The 19780-nt window shown below is 44.8% G+C and overlaps 1 long non-coding RNA gene across 1 annotated transcript; it reads right to left on the reverse strand.

The window, feature by feature from the left end:
- Positions 1–1934: 1934 nt before the first annotated feature.
- Positions 1935–16461, reverse strand: LOC122173125 (uncharacterized). Its single transcript, XR_006173640.1, has 2 exons — positions 16340–16461; positions 1935–2398 (listed from the first exon to the last, which is right to left on the reverse strand). It is a non-coding gene; the product is annotated as an uncharacterized LOC122173125 (long non-coding RNA).
- Positions 16462–19780: the final 3319 nt, after the last annotated feature.

The following is a 19780-nucleotide window of genomic DNA, read 5'->3' on the forward strand; positions in this document are numbered from 1 at the left end:
AAGTCATGCCTGTGTTATAGAATCGCTGTTTGCATCGCCGTTAGTTAAGGTGGTGTCAGCATTTCAACTTAACCCCCCCCACACACAAAACACTATTTTCAGGACTTCTATCAGATGAAATTTAGTGTACAAGGTCTCATCCCAGGACAGAGACAGCCTCATCCAATTGGGACTGGGTGTTTTTTTTCCTGTTTTTAAGTATGCAGATAAATAAAGAGAAGTTAAGTAGTAGCAAATGATGTCTTTTAAATGCCAATAAACCCCACCCAAGCCACCTCCTATAAATCTTAACCATAGACTTGTGCACTGGAGTATTTGGGAAGCAATATTAAAAACGACTAAGTGCTTTTGTCTGGGCAAATGACGGTTTTCCATGTGCACTGATTCTTTTCCAAGAGTAATTTCACAACGTTGTTATTTACTGAGGACTCTGCACAATCGATAGGGTAGACCTTAGTTGAGGGCATTGTTTTAATATTTGGCAGATGAGGGCCCAGCATGGACCAGAGGTCAAGAGGGTGGGCCAGCTCTGCTCTTCTATTGATGTAAATTAGGAGTAACTCTAGTGAAATCAATGGAATTGCATGGGCATAAGACCAGTGTCTCAGAGAGCAGGCAGCAGGCCTTTCATGCACTCCTAAGCGGGGCCACAGAAGCCTTCACACAATAGGCTGTAATGACTTCAAAGGGGCTGTTGTATTCTTTCATGGGAATAATCAACATACAATGCAACCTTGTTTATCCGAAGGTCTCAGGTAACACCCAAACCCTTTTGATAAATGGGGGCTGGGCCGAAGGAGGGGACTGGCCAGCTGGGTTTGAAAAGGCTGTCCTCCAGGGATACAGAACCCTTTCTCCTTGTTGAAATCCTGCCGGGCAGTCTTTTGGAAAGTCCATTAGCCAGCTCCCTCTTTACCAGGCTGCATTCTGCAGCCCTGTCTATGCTGCAAGGATTGCACCCTTACATCTTGCAGCGGTGTGGGTGAATGGAGCCAAGAGTCCACACTAACCATCTTATTCCTCAAGTATCAGAGGGGTGGCCATGTTAGTCTGGATCTGTAAAAAGCAACAGAGAGTCCTGTGGCACCTTTAAGGCTAACAGATGTATTGGAGCATAAGCTTTCGTGGGTGAATGCCCACTTCGTCGGATGCATCCTGGTGCACACAAAAGCCCACCACATCAGCCATTCAGGCCCTGTCCATTGTACCTATCCCACAATGCCATCCAATAGCACCAAGTCTCTGTGAATTCAGACACTGCGGCTCCTTTGTGCCCCCGACCCATATACCATCATGGAGTGCCCAAGCGGTGATCCATGAAGCCAATACACTAGCTATAAGATCATTTTGTAGTATATGTAGCCTTTAGAGAGACATCTAAGACTGAGGAAGTAGCTGTTCTAGCTTCACTTCGGATCTGTATGTTCATTTGGACCTGTCAAGTAAGGAGTCCCAAAGAAGTCATGGGTAGGTGATGTCTCTCATAGCTCCCCTGAGACAGAAAAGGAGAAAAACACAGACTCTATGGGAGAGTTAAAAGCAACAGAGGGTCCTGTGGCACCTTTGAGACTAACAGAAGTATTGGGAGCATAAGCTTTCGTGGGTAAGAACCTCAGTTCTTCAGATGCAAGTCATGCACTTGCATCTGAAGAAGTGAGGTTCTTACCCACGATAGCTTATGCTCCCAATACTTCTGTTAGTCTCAAAGGTGCCACAGGACCCTCTGTTGCTTTTTACAGATTCAGACTAACACGGCTACCCCTCTGATATGGGAGAGTTGCTTCTATAGTTCACAGAGGTTGCTTAGATTTCCAATTTTTTTCGATTTATTTATTTTTTTAAATATTTGTTCTGTCTAATCCTTAGGCGATGGGTGAAATATCGGAAGAATAGGACCGAATCCTGCTCAACGGCAAATAAACCAGAAAAGAAAATTAAATGGTCAAACACTTTTTGTTAAGTCTGCCACAAAAGCAAGAAAAAATCACAGTTAAGGCTGGAGCCCTGTCCTCATTTCTGTCTGGGGCACTTCAGAAAGGCCTCCAAAGTAGGGACAATTCCTCAGGACCCACACAATGCCTAGACACCACAGCGTAGGTGAAGGAGGGAGTCCCAGCCTTAACATTGCATGTTGCTCCTTCTATGGTTTGCAGTCAGACTCTCAATGTTAGTGCAACCTATTTTTTGTGGTTTAATAAATCACAGGCTGCTGCTTATGTAATGACTCAGAGTGAGTGATTGTAGTCTCTTCTGGCCCAGAGGTGGTGTCATCATATCCCGGCTCTGGAAAGCAATGGAAATCAATGGTTGCTGCTGGATTCATTTCAGGCAGGCTGGGCTGTGTGGAGGTGGTGAGGGGCTGGCTCAAATTTTGAACGGTTACTAGTTCCAGATGGAGCTGTTTACAAAAAAATAAAACATTTTTCTAATTAGTTTGTGGTTCAAGTCTCCGTCCCGACCTTCCCTCCCCAACACAGACCAAAAAAAGACATGGCTGGGCATTTCTGATGATTGACACTCAGGCCTCGTTTTCTTCTTGCTAATAAAGTTTTACAAGTCCACCTACCTGCCAGAGTTTAAACATCCTTAAAAGCTGTACAGGGCCGTGAAATCACACGCTGCTCTGGGCCAGGTTTGCTCTTCTGCACATCTAGCAATGAAATCTGAAGCTGCTCTTTGCAGTGCACATCCTCCTCCTTAAAAGGCTTTCCCATTACATAAAATGTCTCGCCTATAAAGTGCGTTGGCATCCAGATTGATTCAATTCCTTTGAAAGCATCTTTGTCGTAACACGTCTACACGGGGGGAGGGGGCTAGAAGGAAAGCCTGGCCTCCCTTAAAAAGTTTTGTTCTGCTATGCAGAGCAACAGACTAAGGAAAGAAAAAAGAACAAGCCTGGAAAATCCACAGGCCAGGGGCCAAACTCTGCTGGTGCAAAGTGGTGCACATCTGCCCGAGCCAAATTTGGCCCCCGATTGAAGCAAACTGCTTATGATTTCCATTCCCTTTAAGGCATTTTAGGGCCGGACTGAATGCCAGCGCTTGAACTCAGGGAGCGGGAGGACTGCTGGAGGCTAGCACTGACCGTGAAAAGAACGGTGGCCTTGCCCCATCTCTGCACCAGCTTGCAGAGATGGCCAGTTACCAGGGGAACTCTGGCCCATGTTCCCCCAGAGTCACTGGAGGGACAGAGCCTGCCTCACTCAATGGGGCAGAGTCACTCGGGTCCGAGAAAGGAGACCCAGCTTGCATCTCCCCTATTCAGTGGCTGCCGGGGCCAGTGCAAGCTAGGACAACCCTTAGGGCTTCCCTAACTTGTACCTTCTGCTGCCATAACCCCGAGAGGGCTTGTAGCAGTGGAGAATTGGCCACCTCAGGAACATTTCCTACTTCTCCTGATCCCTACCTCATGCCCCAAGCCTGACTCCACCCCAAGCCCCTCCCTGCCATGGGGGCTGCTGCAGGGGCAGTGTAGTGCTTGCAGTATGATGTGGAGGTGAATCTGGCCCACTGCCTTTAGCCTGCTGAGATGGTAGATCCACACACAACCCTACTATGAGCTGAAACAGTCCTATCTAATTCGGAGACTGGCATTGCCGCTTTGAAGGCCTGGGTGTAGTGACCGAGAGAAAAAAATCAACAAAAAACCTGCTCCGGTCGACAGCAATGAGCTGAAATGAGAGCTAAGCTGCCACAGCAACAACTCTGCTAAAACCCCTTCTCCCGGCCAACCTCAGCGACTCAGAACTCCACCATGCACCTTTGCAGCCAGCACTGCTTTCTCAGAAGTCATTGCTTTCCTGATTAATGAGCAAAGCCAAAAACTTAAGGCATCAACGGCACAATAAAATAGCCTACGGTGACTGTGAAAACGTGACCCAATTTAAAAAATAAAAATAAAAAGACATGAATCAAATCGATACATCATGTGTCTGGCATCGCTTGGGTTCTGGGGGCGGCTTGCAAGCAGCAGGCCAAAATGATTTGTTTTCCCGAGACAACTGCCCCACCATGATCCATAAAAAGAAAGCTGCGCCCTACAAAACAGAGCCCGCTCTTGTGAAACTGCAGCTCGTAGCGTTCAAACTCGTGTTCTGCTCCTGCTCGTGGAACTCAGGCCAACAGGCCCTCATCAAAATCGCTGTGATTGGGTTACACTTGGACAGTTTACAGAGAGGTTTTACTGAACAGTGCCCCAGAGGGGTGCAAGTTAGATGGAAGCAAGTTGACTTCCTCTGCATACTGTGTGGGTCTGGTGAGATGAAGCGTTGGGTTTAACAATTCTTCTTGGGAAGAAAATCTAAACATTTGAGGTTTTGCAGGGGGAAGCTTTTTTTTTAGTTTGCTTGTTTGTTTTGGGCTTCTTTTTTGTGTGTGCCCGTTGTAACGTTTGTCATTTTTCCAGTTTGTAAAAATGACGAGACAGAGAAATAGACGATGAAAGAAATTGCCTGGCCCAAATTGCTAAGGTTCTGGAATTTTAGAAATGAGGTTTAAAGTGACACAAACTCTCCTCTACTTCATAGCACAGAGAGATGAAAATCTGGGTGATGGGAGATGATGAATGAAACAAAACTGCCAGTTTCTCCTTAAATTATGGGGTGTGAGAGAGGGAAAGAACATTTGTAAATTGTCCTTGCTCCAGAGTGCTTCATGTTGTGCTTCATGTCTGATTCTGAACAGCATTTTCTTTTTTTTTTTTAAATTATTGTTTCTTTATTGGTTTTCATTATCCAACACCCATAATAATGAAATGCAGAACAAGTACAAATAATAAGAATTGGAATTTCCCATAGAAGCCTGTCTAAAAAACAATGACTGTTGCTGAGAAATCAGAAAGCATTTGCACATGCAATGAAACTTTTTCAGGTTTCAACCCAAATTCAACACTAGAAATGGGCCTGAACCAACCCTCTGGATCTTAACGACCCTAAGTGGGTGGGGTTCAAAATCAGATCTGGATCCCACTGGTGCAACTTAAATCCATCTCTATTCAGAACTTGGTTTGAGGCCCTGATCCTCTGCAGGCATAAATCTGCAAATCGCTATTTGCTTCATTCTGAGATGCATCACCTGAGGATCTGGCCCTGTGAGTAAAGGGTTTACTATACCTCACAAGCCTTTTTAGCGGACCTGGCTGATTTATGGTTTTGTATCAAAATTACATCAAATTTGCAGTCTTGTGAGCCTTTGACTTTAAGCCAGGTGAAATTCAGTGGCTGTGTTTCACTCTGAACCTGGGAATATAAATCGAAATACTGGGGATTTGAACCCGTGTGGAGCAAAGCCAAAGAAAAGGCTGTCCCTTGGACTGAAAAATTGAAGCGTTTCACCGAGCTCTAATATTGAATGAGTGCTACAGAGACTGTATTTCCACAAATGTATTCTGTATACGCTAACTTATCATCCGTACCTTCGCCGCTGCTGTTAATTGGCTGGGGAACTGGCCTTAACAGAATGTGACAGAGAATAGTTGTGTGTGTCAGTCACCTTTATGTTTCTCCATTCTCTTTTCATTTGCTTTCTAGATTTCAAATAAACCTTTGGAAGACGAATTTCCTTCCCACTGTGATGCTGTCAAATATGCTGGATCTGTGCTTAATTATTATACTCATCCTGTACTGGTGTTTTGTATTCTCAGTGACATGAACATTCAATAAAATGTTATGCCAATTTTTGGGAAGTGTGTTAAGTGAGAGTGAGACATTCTCCAGGGACGGCAACATGAACAGGCCCGAGAAAGGTTTTAAAAGAATAAAAAGAAAGTAGATTGACCTCAGATGGGGTCTTGTCCGGTGCTTCTCAAACTGGCTTGCACAGCACTTCCTGGGGGAGTGCAGAGAACTGGCAGATGATGTGGCGTTGGCTCCTCCTCCATCTTTCCAGCCGCTCTGAATGGCCGCCAGGTTCTTCCTCGCAAAGAGCCTAGATGCCCTTAGAAGCAGCTGGAATCAAGGAGGAGGAGCCATTGTAGCTGCCTTTACTATGGGAAATGGGAGCTTTTCTCAGGGACCAGAGCTACCAGCAAGACTGGAGCCGCCAGTGGGAGCTAAGAGGAGGAGAGGAGCCAGGAGCTGACAGTGGTAATAGAGATGCCAATAGAAAAGAAATATCTCCAGGGGAGAGGGGAACCGAGCCGCTGAGCAGCATGTTCAGAGGAGGAGGGAGAGCTGAGGACCATATACCTGGAAAGCATGTGTAGGGGACCAGAGGAGAAGAGAACCAGGTGGCAGGGAAACATGTGCCAGGAAGGAGGAGGCCTACTAGCAGGGAAGAAGGCAGAGGGGGGAGAAGAGAGACGGGAATGAGGTGGCAGGGGTGGAGAGGGGAACCGAACATGGATGGGGAGCTGGCAGCAGACTGTGGTCCAGAATCAATTTGAGGCCCCGCAGCCCAGAAGCTGACATAACGGGCCCGGGGCAGGGAGGGGATCACTCCAGTGGAAGGATTCCTAGAGCTCCATAGCAGCGCCTTTCCCCTGTGACGGATGTAAGCAGGGTGACCAGAGTAAAGGGGGGTGGCTCTGGTGCCTTTGCCCACCAGAACTGATCTCCTGCTGCTGCACTTCGCCCCCTGGACGACTGGCATAATTTAGAGCAGACTTGAGGATTAGCCAGGCCTAGGATCAGGGGAGTGATCTTTATAATCTCCTACTGTGCTTCAATCAGGCAGCCAGGGATTGAGCCCGGGACAAAACATTTAGCACCGCAAAGACCGTTAAAAATACACTGACTCTTACCCCTGTCCCAGGTAGCCAAGACTGTAGCTTTACAATCATGAATGGGGTGGACGTGGGAGGGGAGCTGGTGCATGAGACAATCTCTCCATTAAAATATGGGTCACACCAGGAAAAAGTGGGAACCCTGAGTTTAGTCAAATCGGGTATTATATCTGGATCATCTCCCTCAAGTCATCAGCTCACAACACCGGCTTGAACAATGAAGCCTTAATCCGATCCATTCCAATTAGCGGCTTTGAAAGCCCCCCCACAAGTCACTTTTCCTATAAACATCCTCGTTTGAAAGGAATATTAGATGCTGCCGTTGCAGGGAATCACAAAGACAGGGCTGTTTTTTGGTATTTCAAAGAGCGTCCCGTGACAGAAGGCTGCTGTAGTGTGCAATGCACAGGAGAATAGATATGAATTACCCAAATGTAGGAGTGAAACTTCTGAGGTGCTAATGTTGGAGAATGTTTATCATCGCCGGGTCATGAAACAAAAGGGATCCCCAGCATTTCAGAGGCGATTGACAAAACCAGTTGCTGACATGGTATCCTAGCATTTTTGGAAGATATCATTAAAAAAGAAAAGGAAAACTCACTAGAGAGGACACGGAGACAGCTTCCATGAAAGAGCTGAAAAATGAGCCGCCGGGGAGATAAAAGGGATGGAGGTTTTGCACAATAGCATATTCTCCCATAAACCACCTAATTCTCCTACTTGGTATTCATCATTGTCAGGCGTCTTTATAGCAGTGAATGAAGGCTTTATGTTTAGCCTCATTATCAGCTCAATGATAGAGGGCAGGCCATGCAAATGAAGTTCAGTACCAGAGATACGTTGTTAAAATGCTGCAATTTGTCAGCATTTAGATAAACAAATGAGGGGCAGACTGTGTGTGTGAAGTGACCCCTGCACGGCTCCTGGGATATTTTGCCACTTGTTCAGAAAAATGTCTTCAAGGTCCCTGCTTCAGGCTGGTTTTGGTGGGATGCGGGGGGGAAAAAAAACACATTTAAAAACCATCTCTTTTATTAATGGGCCTTTGACTGATATAGCAGTAGACCTTGGCTCTTTTTTCTAAAATATCTTTGTCGCTCTGCTCTTCGTTTACTTCTGCACTTCCTTTAAGCACAGAAATTCCTTTCAGAGAGCCCTCATGGGTCTGATCAAAGTCACACTTAGCTCAGTGGCAAACTCCCATTCTCTCCAACAAGAGGAGGATCGAGGCCCTCTGGCCTGTGCCAGCTTGAAAAGGTCACAATATTCTACTTGAAAGGTTAATGCATGATGGCTACATATCTGAAGGAATGTGGCCTTTCCTGATTATATTAGTAGTGATCTAATCAATCAAAGCACAAAGGTAAGAGAGTCTTCCCCCTCCCCCATTATTGCCTTGTACCCCTTTCTCCACCTAGTTAGTATTTTATTTTGCTCCTTAATGTTGGTTTCAGTAATATTTGCTTTGGGGCTTACGTTTGCCTTTTTCCTGTCCGCTCCTTCTCCTGGAGCGCAAGTGGAATACGCTTAAAGAACAGACAAAGCTCCCGTGCTATGGACTTCATTCTCCAGTTTCTTAAAGGGGGTTTAATGATGCCCTGGAAGCCAGGCATCCTAGAAATCAAATCAAATGAATTGTAACTCTTTCTGAAAAGCAAGATTACGCTACAATGGGGTTTCAATCATCTCCAGGGGTACGTCGGTCTGAAAGCAGGCTTGCCTCAGATTATACACAGCTGCTGAGCTGCCTAATGCGTTCCCAGCTATGTCACAAGAAAACCTTGGTGGCATGAGCTTCCCATCAATCTCAATCCCTTATACAAAGCAGAGACACTAAAGTCTCATTTGCAGGCTCTTTTCTTCTTGGCCTACACACAAACTTTTCTGCTCATTTGAGGAGAATTATGTGGACTTAATTAAGTGTAGTCACTTATTGGTAGCGTGGCGCCCGATCAATGAAACGTGCAGATGTGAAGTGAAACGATGGGGCAGCCGTGTTGTGAAGAATACAGATCAGGGCCAGGGCCATTATTTGTACCCCAAAGAAGTTACTTGGGACTCAATTATCCCATTCATTGTAATTGCGGCGCACCAGATGGTTACAATGCAAAAGAGTCTTCCGTGACCACAAGCGTTTCACTGAGCACCTTTTCTTCTTCTCCAATTCGCCGTACGACGATTAGTTTCTTATTGGGTGTTTATTGAAACGAGGGACAGATTTGGTGCATCACGGAACAGAAGGCGGGGGAGGCCCATGAATCAAAATAAGAGACTGCAGCGCGCCTCTGTTGTTCTTCAGAGCCCTGGAAACACTTGCCTTGCAGCTTATCTGCGATGACCTCCCCTCCCCTTGCTCCTCTTGTCCCCTTCCCCAAATCCAGGAGATGTAAAGTGTTTCAAATCTGACCGGCTGCTGTGCCGTCTGTCAAAGCCTTTCCAGCCAAGTGAGCAGTTTTTCATTTAATTCATTGAGTTGTCCTCAATAAAATTAATTCCTTCTCATCAGCAGCACTGAAGCAGCGAGCGAGAACAAAACCAAACGAGCTTGTGAATATAGTACTGGTCATTAACCAGAGGCACCCGACTCTGTCATCTGTTCATCCCTTCGTCTCATTGGGGAGTTCATGATTTAAAAGGGAAATGAAAGGGGATTAAGAAAATGAAAAAGCAAAGGCTTAAGAGGTCAGAGCTTCAGCTGATGTAAATCCGCAGAGCTCCATGGAAATCAATGGAGGAACATTAATTTACACCAGTTAAGGAGCTGGCTGTGTGGCGCTTGCAGGACTCACATGTGCATCTGTTTGGAAGGATGCTAAGCAAGGAAAAATCTGTTTTAGGGTCTGCTCACGTGCAACCTTCGCATACATGGGGAGGAGGGTGGAAATTTGACATACTGTAGCCGTATGTTGCCCATTTAATTTCTGAATCGTCCTCTCCGGAAAAGATATTTTCTGTTTGAACTCAGGTAAAAGCCCTATAGATGGGACCAACCCAGCTGACACCACATGCTTGTACATTGTTCAGGACTCCTATTGCATGGCAGAATGCAAAATACATTGCAAATGAGTTGTGCGGCCTGGCGTTTTCCCCCTGGCAATAATCATCTTCAAACCGGGCGTTTCTCCCCGCCTCAGCAGCACAGTGGTACCTCGAGGCTGCAATGTTAACAGGAGAAGGAGCACGCAGGCTTCAGTTTCAATGTACCTGTTGTTATGGTTACATTTGTTGGTTAAACATAACGGTGGTGTTGAGAGTAATGCATTTATATGACTTTCCTGCCGAAGACAACGGCATAGCTCTGGTGGCGTCGACTTGAAACTTGATCATGTGGTTTCAGAGGCTGGCAACCACATCCTACTTTGGGGTTAGCCAAATAAAACTATATTTTGGTTTAGTGTTGCTAGATTTGAGGAAATGATGGTTATGCTATTTGGGCCAGAGTTTATGTTTACTTAAACTAAAGCAGCCATGAGACAGAGTCCATTTTTCCTAAGTTAACAAAAGAAAAAAAGATAGTACTTTTTCCCACAAGCATATGAAATGTGATTTTTTTTAAAAGAAAATTTTCCAAGGTGATTTCCAGTTTAAAGCTACAGACATGACAATGCCGTTTGTATGCCTAAACGTAAACTGAAAGGACAAGAGGCTGCAACCTACTAGTCCAAGCCGAGCATTGCAAGCTGTTTATTATTCACAAACACATGCGGCTTGCTGACGTGTATCACACAGATCTAATTTCAACCATGTCTTTTCTTTAATAAACAAAACATGTTGTACTAGCAGAGTAATAATCAAGTGATGATAACATCTGGTTTTCAGACCACTCATGGAACAGCAAGATCAATTTTTTCCTCCTAAAACAATAACAAAAATGAAAATAATAAAATTTCCAACCTGCTTTGGCCACTGCTGGATGAGGATGGGGCAGTTTTTCAAAAAGGGGAAGAGAAGTAAATATCCCCATTTGTATAGACTTTATCTAACCCAGTATGCTTAGAGCAGCATTTGAATTCGAGTGTACATCTAAGCTCTAACTCAGAAAGCAACATACATGCCCTAAGACACCTCACACCCACTTTACAAGAAAGGCGCACCAGGAGACAGAAGGCTAAGGAGAATGGTTTAAGATTTCATTGTTTCCTTTGCTTCCTACAGTGCCTACTATAGTCACTGTGGGTTCCTATAATCCTGTTTTCTATCTCAGTTACACTCTTTGCACATGAAGGAGATCTCTGAATTGCACTGCCTGTGAATTAGAGCAGGGTATTTGCTATATTGTGTGGTTTAGGAATAATACTTTGCACTTATGGAGGGTCTCACATCTAATTATTTCAGTGTGTTTTACAAACATTAATTAAGACTCACAGGTTATATTCCTGAGTAAGAGGTAGGCAAATATTACTAGTCCTGCTTTACAGAGAAATTGTGTCATAGGGATAGAAATTGACTTGACCAGGGTCACTTTCTGAGTCAGGGGCTTCGCTGGGAATAGATCCCAGGAGCCTAAATTCTAGTTATCTTCTCTAACAAATAGACAACTCGCCTTCCACTCACTGGATTCACTAGCGTTATCTAGTGCACACTCCTTGGGCATGGGATGCAGTTATTGCTTCAGTGATCTAACGAGGTGAAGCAGAACTTTCTTTCAAAAAGTCGAGCAGCAGTTCTTTAATGAATTCAGGACCAACCATTCTGTTCTTTTAGACTGAGGGTAAAATCCGGGCCCCACTGACATCCATGGCAACCTTCCCATTGGCTTCAATGGGGACATGGTTTTAACAAGTGTCCTGTGTTATCCTATACTGAACTATGCTGGAATAACACTGGGCTGTAATTACACTGGGATCAGAACCATGTTCAAACTTGGTTGCAGTTAATAGCATTCTGGCACCGTTTTCATGACCAGTGTGGCCATGTGTTTTTCTTATGTGAATCGTGCCAGCCAACCTGGGCAGTAGCCCATACCTTCCTTGATGAACTGTAGTGTAGTTTTATACCTGGATTCTCAGAATAATTAATCTCCATCCAGGTCCCATCTACGCTGTAAAAGTGCCTGGTTTGGGGATATGGTAGCCCCCCCCATTGTGGCTAAAACCAGATTTGTTCTCAGAGTGAAAACTGGCTTGCACTTCTGTAAGGCCTGAGCAGTGCTTAATTTGTAATGAAAGAGGTGCCAGGCTCAAGCAACTAGGTGCCGGAGCTCAAGTAACTTTTTTACATTCATAACTGACGCAGCAAACCCCGAGGTGCCAGGGCTATGAACCGCCAAGCCCCGAGGTGCCGGGGCTATAAACTGCCAAGCCCAGAGGTGCCAGGGCTATGAACCGCCAAGCCCAGAGGTGCCGGGGCTATGAACCGCCAAGCCCAGAGGTGCCAGGCCTCAGCCCTCGCAAACCCTGACACAAATTAAGCCCTGGGCCTGAGTCACTTTTCTGACTGCACTACAATCACACCAGCGTCAATGAGAGCAGAATTTGGCCCATGGCTGTGAGCAGCTGCTGGTAGAGTGCTGGGACCTGAAGGAGTGTGACAATGGAGAGTGCCAAATGGGCAGTTTAAGTCAATGAAGAGAGAGGCCTGAGGGAGTTGGGCAGTTCGTGCGCTGAGCTCTTGCACACTGAGCCCCTGCTGAGCGCCTTCTGCTCCCATATCACTTTTATTTTTCTCTATTGTTATTTCTTTTTTCATTTATATTTCTGTGGCCCCCAGAGGCCTCAACCAAGCCAAGGCCCCAGTGTGCTAGCCCATGTACAAACACATTTTCAATGAGAATCCCTGCCCAATGATCTTACAGTCTAGGAAGAGAAAAGGCCTAATAGGTAGAGCTGGGCTCTTTTTTGGGGGGGAGCATATAGTAAATGCCCCCAAAATGCAGTTTCAGGGTGACCAAAGCTATCCATGCGCTCGGATTGAATGCAGCAAATCGTTTCTGGCGAATGAAAAATGAGGACAAAAATTTCAAAAAGTTGAAGCAGTGCAGAACATTTTGTTTCTAAATGAACCGTTTTGTTCAAAAAGAGTCAATTTGAATGTATTTTTTTGGTTTCAAAATGTTGCTTCGTTTGACCCAAACACTATTTTTTTTAAATAATTTTTTGTTTTGGTGAGAAAAACCAATACAAAAAATCAGTTTTGTTGTTTGTTTGCTTGTTTTTTCCACTTTGGCCACTTGGATCCAAAATACCCAGGATTTGCTCATCTTTAATAACAGGTGGATGAAACTGATAAGCATGTAGAGAGGGAAAATGGGGTAACAAGAACTAGGCACTTTTATCATGGACTAGGGACCCGACCCTCAGCTGACATAAAGCAGCAGAGTTCCACTGGTTTCAGGGGGGGCTGCACCAGTTACACCAGTCTGGGATCTGGTCCCAGCCACATGCACAAACAGCAGCAATAATAATTACAGCAATCACAGCCATTAGCCTTATATGTTAATTAAAGGGAGCTTTTATATTAACATATTTAATAAGAAGGTATATGCTGAGTTAGTTTTATGTTTTAATTTGACTACATTGGGTGTTTTTAGAAGTAAGTTATGTCTATGGCTGAAATTTTGTTTCAGGATTTCCGCCGAAAGTGCCCTCCATGCATAGAGGAGCAGAGGGGAAATATTTATGATCTTGATTTCTCTCGTGTAGCAAGCGGAGACGTTTTTTCCCCCGGCTGTTTTGTTTTTATCTTATGTGGTGATTGACCATCTGTTTTACATAGGTCTTGAGTCTGTGGTCTTTATCATGAGTACAATGGTGCAGAAATATTTGTAACAGAATCTGAAATCACATGAGACTTGCTGATGGGGAACTTTGTTACAAACTTGAGACTTACTCCAGGTTCAGAGAGAGGTTGGTCAAGGTTCACCAAAATGGTCAATACATATGAGGCGCTGTCGTTCTTTGGAATGTGTCTTATTAATGCCTACTTATATATCATCTGCAAAACATGACTTCTTTCAATTCCTTTTCCCCCTTTTATCGTTTCATTCTGTCATACGCTGGCTATAAGAGGTTCACGTGCAAGATCAAGAGGTGTTTGGTGGAATTATAGCCCATTTTATGGAGGATCAGAAATATATAGTTCCAGTTGACTCTGTCAGATGTTGTTTTTCCATATCTAAGGAAACGGCTGAAGTGGGGATTATATTTATGTTGATCAGTGTTAAGTTCAAAAGCAGTCATCTCTTTTTATGCCTATTAATTTTATTACAAATACTGTTTGGTTAGGTTGGATTGTTTTACTTTTGAAGTCTTTCAGGCCTGGGAGCCATTATTTTCCAAAGGATCGGTAATACTTATATTGGTGGATATTTGGAGTCTAGTGTTAGGTTTTTGGTTGTTGTCAGGGTTATTTAAAATAAAGAGGAGCTTTATTTTAAAAAATGACTCGTAAAATAAAATAAAAATCCACATTTATTGTGCCTCAATGATTTTCAGATCTTATTTGTTCAGTTAACAAGGAAACAGGTTTGGGTTTTTTTCCTAATGACCAGGCTGATAAAGTAAAGGTGAAATCCTGACCCCATTGAAGTGAATGGAAGTTGGGAATCTGAAAGTCAAGTTGGGTTCTTTTTGGGTTATGCATCTCTAACAATGAAGACTTTGCAACCAGAACATGGTTCACAATTCAGCTGATGAAGCATAAGCCAGAACAAAATCCACCTCATTCTCCTAGAGCTGAACTGGCTAGGCAGGGCTAACAGCAGTGAAATGCTTTTATCTAACCCAAGTTATTGGGCCTAATATAGGGGTAACTGGGTGAACTTAATGGCCCGTGTGATACAGGATGTCAGACTATGATCTAATGGACCCTTCTGCCTTAAACTCTATGAAACTAGCCAGTAAATCAAGAGATGTTACTTTGAGGGCCAGATCCTCAGGTGGGGCATATTGCTCAATGGAAGCTTCAGGAATATTTGCAAATACGCTGGAGGCCAGAGCCTCAGCTGGTGTAAATATATTGATTTCATTGAAGTTACACCAATTTACAGCTACTGGGGAACTGGTCCTAAACTTCTATAGGGCCAGATTGCTTCAGGACCTTGCTCAGCCATGCAGGGGTGTGATGTAGCCTCCCTGCACGACAGTGCCAGAGCCGCCCATGATAGCAGGAAGGGCTGAGGATATCTGGATTCATTAGCATATGGGGCGGGGACTCCAAATATTACAACACAACACCACAATATGAATAGCCAACCTGTGTTTCCATGGGATTTCTGTGATAGATACTTGGCCAGCTGCTGGTGTGGAACTCCCCCTGGGCTCCCTGAGCTATCACAACCAGTCTACACCCTCTGGGATCTGCTTCCCTGAATGCAGGAGCCTGGGCAAGACAGTCTCCAGCAGCAGGGAGTGATTCCCCTGAATTGTGAAGAACCATGAGATGGACTCACACCTCCCTCCCTGACCCTGCAATGGCCATGGGTGGGCGTCTCCAATCCCAGATCCTTCTCTGGCAGTGTAGCAGGCATGAGAAGAAGGACGGTCCAGTGTTTAGGATGCTAGCCTGAGGCTCAGGACACCAGGGCTTGGTTCCCCGCTCTGCCACCGATTTCCTGGGTAACCTTGGCTATCGCTTAGCGCCTCAGTGCCCCATCTGTACAATGGGCTAGCACTTCCCTATCTCACAGGGGTGAGGTGACAATAGATAAATAAATTTAAAACAAGAGTGCCAGGTGCTCAGAGATTACAGTAAGTAATGTATAAGTTCCTGGGGTAGCTGTGGGGTGACAGTGATGGGGGAACCCCTAATACTTCTCCCTAAAATATAAAGTAGTTCCAAACAGACAAGTGTCATTAAAGTAAGACTTGTCATCACAGCATGCTGCGGCAGTTAGCTACTAACAATTTCATGCAGGAGTCACGCAGGATTGTGGCTGGAATCCGTGACCAGTCTGTTCTCCCAGGGCCCACCTGGTTCTACCTGCAGCACCCCAATAAACCTACCCTTTTGCCAGCAGCAATGAGTCGGATGCACAGGTTTGCTCTCCCTCCTTGCGTGTGTAACACCGACAGACCCCAGTTGTCATCGGGCAGGATCGAACCAGGGTCCTCTGGAGTTTAGTGCAGGAGCCTCTACCATATGAGCTAAAAGCCAACTGGCTCTTAGCTAAGACTAGAGCAGACTCATTTTATCTCTCTCTCTAAGTGGTCTCGGCACCACTAGATGGGACAGAACACCACACCCAGAAGGTGTGTGGGTTACACGTGCACCAACCTTCCTAATAAAAGGGTCAACTGTGGCTTTGCAAAAGCCCTGTAGATGGAACAGCACATAGTCATCACCTGGCGTGGGAGAGCATACCCAGCATGGGCCCTATACCGGGCACAGTGTACGTTCCTCAATACACTGGCTGGGTCATTTTATGGGGATGGAGCGATTCCCCACCCCTACCCACAAAATGGGTAGCTGGCATGGGGAGTGCAGAGTTCCTTATGCCTCCTTACTTCCTCCCCGTGGGCATGCAGGACAGACGGAGAGTAAAATTAAAGCAGAGGAACATAAGGTTTAAGCACTTCCCCAGGGGCTGATGGTTGGGGATGGAAGGCTCCTCGTGGTGTCTCCCCGCTACACTTCCCTTCCCCCCCCCCCGGCTCTCTCTGCCCCTGTTTTGGCACTCACTTCTCCCAGACTCCTGCGGCTGCGGCACCCTGTTGACAGCGCCACCTGATGTGTTTCAGCAGAGCTGGGGGAACGGTGCTGCCTGATGCTCTGCAGATGTTGGCTTTCAGTGGGGCTTTCACGTGGGACTCAAACTGTTGAAACAGCTTTTAACCCTGTGACTAAATGCTCTAACCCGCCAACACTAAGCAAAGCCTGGGCTCCTTAGGGCAAGTTAATGAAAGAAACCCCCACTAGTGCAAGTCACAAGATGTATGAAAAGAACCCCCCCCCCCCCCGCAACACACACATTCTTAATGCTAATTAAGCCATAATGATCAAGGCACACAGTATTTCCTGGGGACTAATAACTAACTGGGAGGAGATGATGACCCCAGACAGTCATTAATCCCCAGGAAATGCCCTGCGTCAAGGTTGTTATTGCTAGTTCAGCCTAAATACGTGAGAAAAGTGGTTTAAAATAGTCTAGTCAGTTGGGCTTTAACTGTGTGCTGCTTTTTGTGATTGTGAGCACGTTAGAGGATACATTCCCAGGTCCATCAGCCAATCGGATGGTGCGGATTGTTCCTCTAGGTCCCCTTCAGGCTGTAAATAAAACGACCAAATCGAAGCATCTCGCGGATACATCAGTTATGGGGCCTGACCCTGAATGGGGTTCAGCCCCTGCAGCTCCAGTTGAAACCCAGGAGAGTCAAGGGTGCGCAGCAGCTGACAGGAGTTGTGACACTTAGCACCCCCCACCCAGGCAATGCTCCAAACCTTCCAGTATTTAGCCCTTTAGGATGGAGAATTAACTTGGGACTATGTGGGAGTGACCCAGACCCCAGGAGTAATCACTGTACTCTGTAGATCGGGGTAGGCAACCTATGGCATGTGTGCAGAAGGCGGCACGTGAGCTGATTTTCAGTGGCACTCACACTGCCCGGGTCCCGGCCACCGGTCTGGGGGGCTCTGCATTTTAATTAAATTTTAAATGAAGCTTCTTAAACATTTTAAAAACCTTATTTACTTTACATACAATAATAGTTTAGTTATATATTACAGACTTATAGAAAGAGACCTTCTAAAAATGTTAAAATGTATTACTGGCACGCGAAACCTTAAATTAGAGTGAATAAATGAAGACTCGGCACTCCACTTCTGAAAGGCTGCCGACCTCTGCTGTAGATCATTCAATATACAATGTAGGATTTGGGCCTTTTCATGGCATGGGGAACTGCCTCACCTTAAGTATCTCTGTGCATGTTCATGTGTGTAGATCTACTTTATAGTTGGGGCAACTATACAATACAAGCAATAATTTTCATGGACCCGTTTTATTTGAAGGGCCACTGTCAGAGCTGCTTAAGCCAAAATTGAGCTTTTGTAGAAACCAAACCGGAGATAAACAAAAATGTTCCCATTATCATTGTTAGTGTTTAAATTCTAATACAAACAGTGGGTTTTGTTTGCCATGAAATATTTCCTTGCGGCGTTTGCAACTCAGACATTGCATAATAACCAGGAATTGACCGTAAAGAAGAATGAAAGTGACTGGTCGATTTTCATCACCCAAGCTGAGTAAAATGCAGACAAACAAACAAAAAACCTTAGTATACATTTTACTTTTTTAATTTTTTTTCCAGGTTTAATAATTAAAGGTTAGTAATGACACGGGTAAAGAAATATGTTCTTTAATAACATAGGCCTTTTAACCTAACATTATCTCTTTAAAAATGATGGACCCCTTTCTCCATCACCCTGCACCACTTTCCCACCGCTTCAGTCAAAGTTGTACAAATTATTTTAACCACGTTGCTCTGCAATATGGGGCTGGAAATCACACACAAATAGTCTCTCACTGTTCTTCTGCTTTAGGCATCAGCAGAAAACAATCTGGAAAAGCACAGACAGAGAAATCCTGAGATAGTGTAGGGCTGCCTGACCTCAACTCCCACTTCATCCAGCAACAGTGGAAGGCACCTTATAGGACTGAGCTAATGACAAATCAATCAATCAATCAATCAAGTTCAGCTCTAATTCTGGGGAGAAGTTTGCAGTGTTTTTATCCAAACTAGTTTTGCTCATCTCTAATGACCTATAATCAGAAGGGAAGAAACCTTCCTACATGAATGCGAAGCTTTGCAGAATGCTAGTACCCTCATACATTTCTGTAAGAATTAGTAAACTCCAGCTGTGCCTGGTGCTCTCCCTACATGCTTTCCCTGCCTTAGCCTCTACATAAATCTCTTCACTTGCAGCAATATCGGCCTCTTGTGTTAATAACATAATGTCACCATTCTGGTAAGATTTATATAGGAAAACTACCCTGAAAATTGCCCGGTCATTACACATTCCTTTGGAATCAATGTAACCCTGTAAATTATATTTAAATACATTCACGTTGACGTTCATTAGTGGATGTTTAAAACACAGTATTACAGAGGAGAAAAAACCTTGTAACTAAAACCTGCTCATTTAATACTGTTTTTAAAGAATGGAGTAAATATACAGTGTCTTCTTTCACTGGGGGTTTGGGACATGCTTGTTAGATGAAAATTAATAATCATTCAGAAAAAGAACCAACCCTATTACTAATCCGTACCAAACCGGCAGTCACTTGGTCTACAGTTACACGTTGGCCTATTTCTTATTAGCCAGACTAAGCGGGCATCAAGGGGCTATCGTCTGTCAAAATATCAGCAGGAGGAACAATTGACAAAGCCACCACTTGAGAATGTTGAGTAAACTGGGTAGAGTGCAGTGAAAGAAGTTAATGTGCAACCTGGCACACAGTGCCAGCCCAAGCCGTGAGAACCACTTATGTGATAATTGGTCCCTCGCAATATCTTCTGCTCTGTAAAACGTTGTCTTGGGCTTGTCTTTCAGCACAGGAACTGATCTCTTTGAGACGCAATGAAATAAACCCCCAGCCGAAAGCCCCCACCAGCTGACAGGGAAGGAATTCAGGTGGGAAAGTTTGCAATTTCTGAGAGGCTACAAACAGTTTCAGGTAACTCCAGACTTGCCCAGGGTCAGTAGAAAAAAAGCAGGCGTTTTTTCTGAAAGAAAGAGTAAACCAGTGCATTCGTAGGCACCATTTATTCAGCTCAGAAACATGCAATCTCTGGGATTCACAGTCATACACTTCAGCTTTTATCTTCCTTGCTGTCCAACCTTAAAAACTTCCTCTTATCGAATTGTTTGATCACCTTGGAGGGGAAGAAGTGTAAATCACAACTATAACAGAGCCCTCACAGGGCAGCTATACCAACTAAATATGTGCTCAGAGACTGTTGTGGTGAGGACATTATAAATACTTGGGTGGATGGGTGGACAATGACAAAGGCTGGAGAATATTGATCTTAGAATCAATCCAGGACTTTCTGGGTCTTTCGATTTTAATTTCTGTAATGCTTGTTTCCTATTTAATGGGAAAGGTGAACAAAACTGGAGTAGTAA

Source organism: Chrysemys picta, chromosome 3, assembly GCF_011386835.1.
Source record: "Chrysemys picta bellii isolate R12L10 chromosome 3, ASM1138683v2, whole genome shotgun sequence".
In the NCBI taxonomy this organism is placed as follows: domain Eukaryota; kingdom Metazoa; phylum Chordata; order Testudines; family Emydidae; genus Chrysemys; species Chrysemys picta.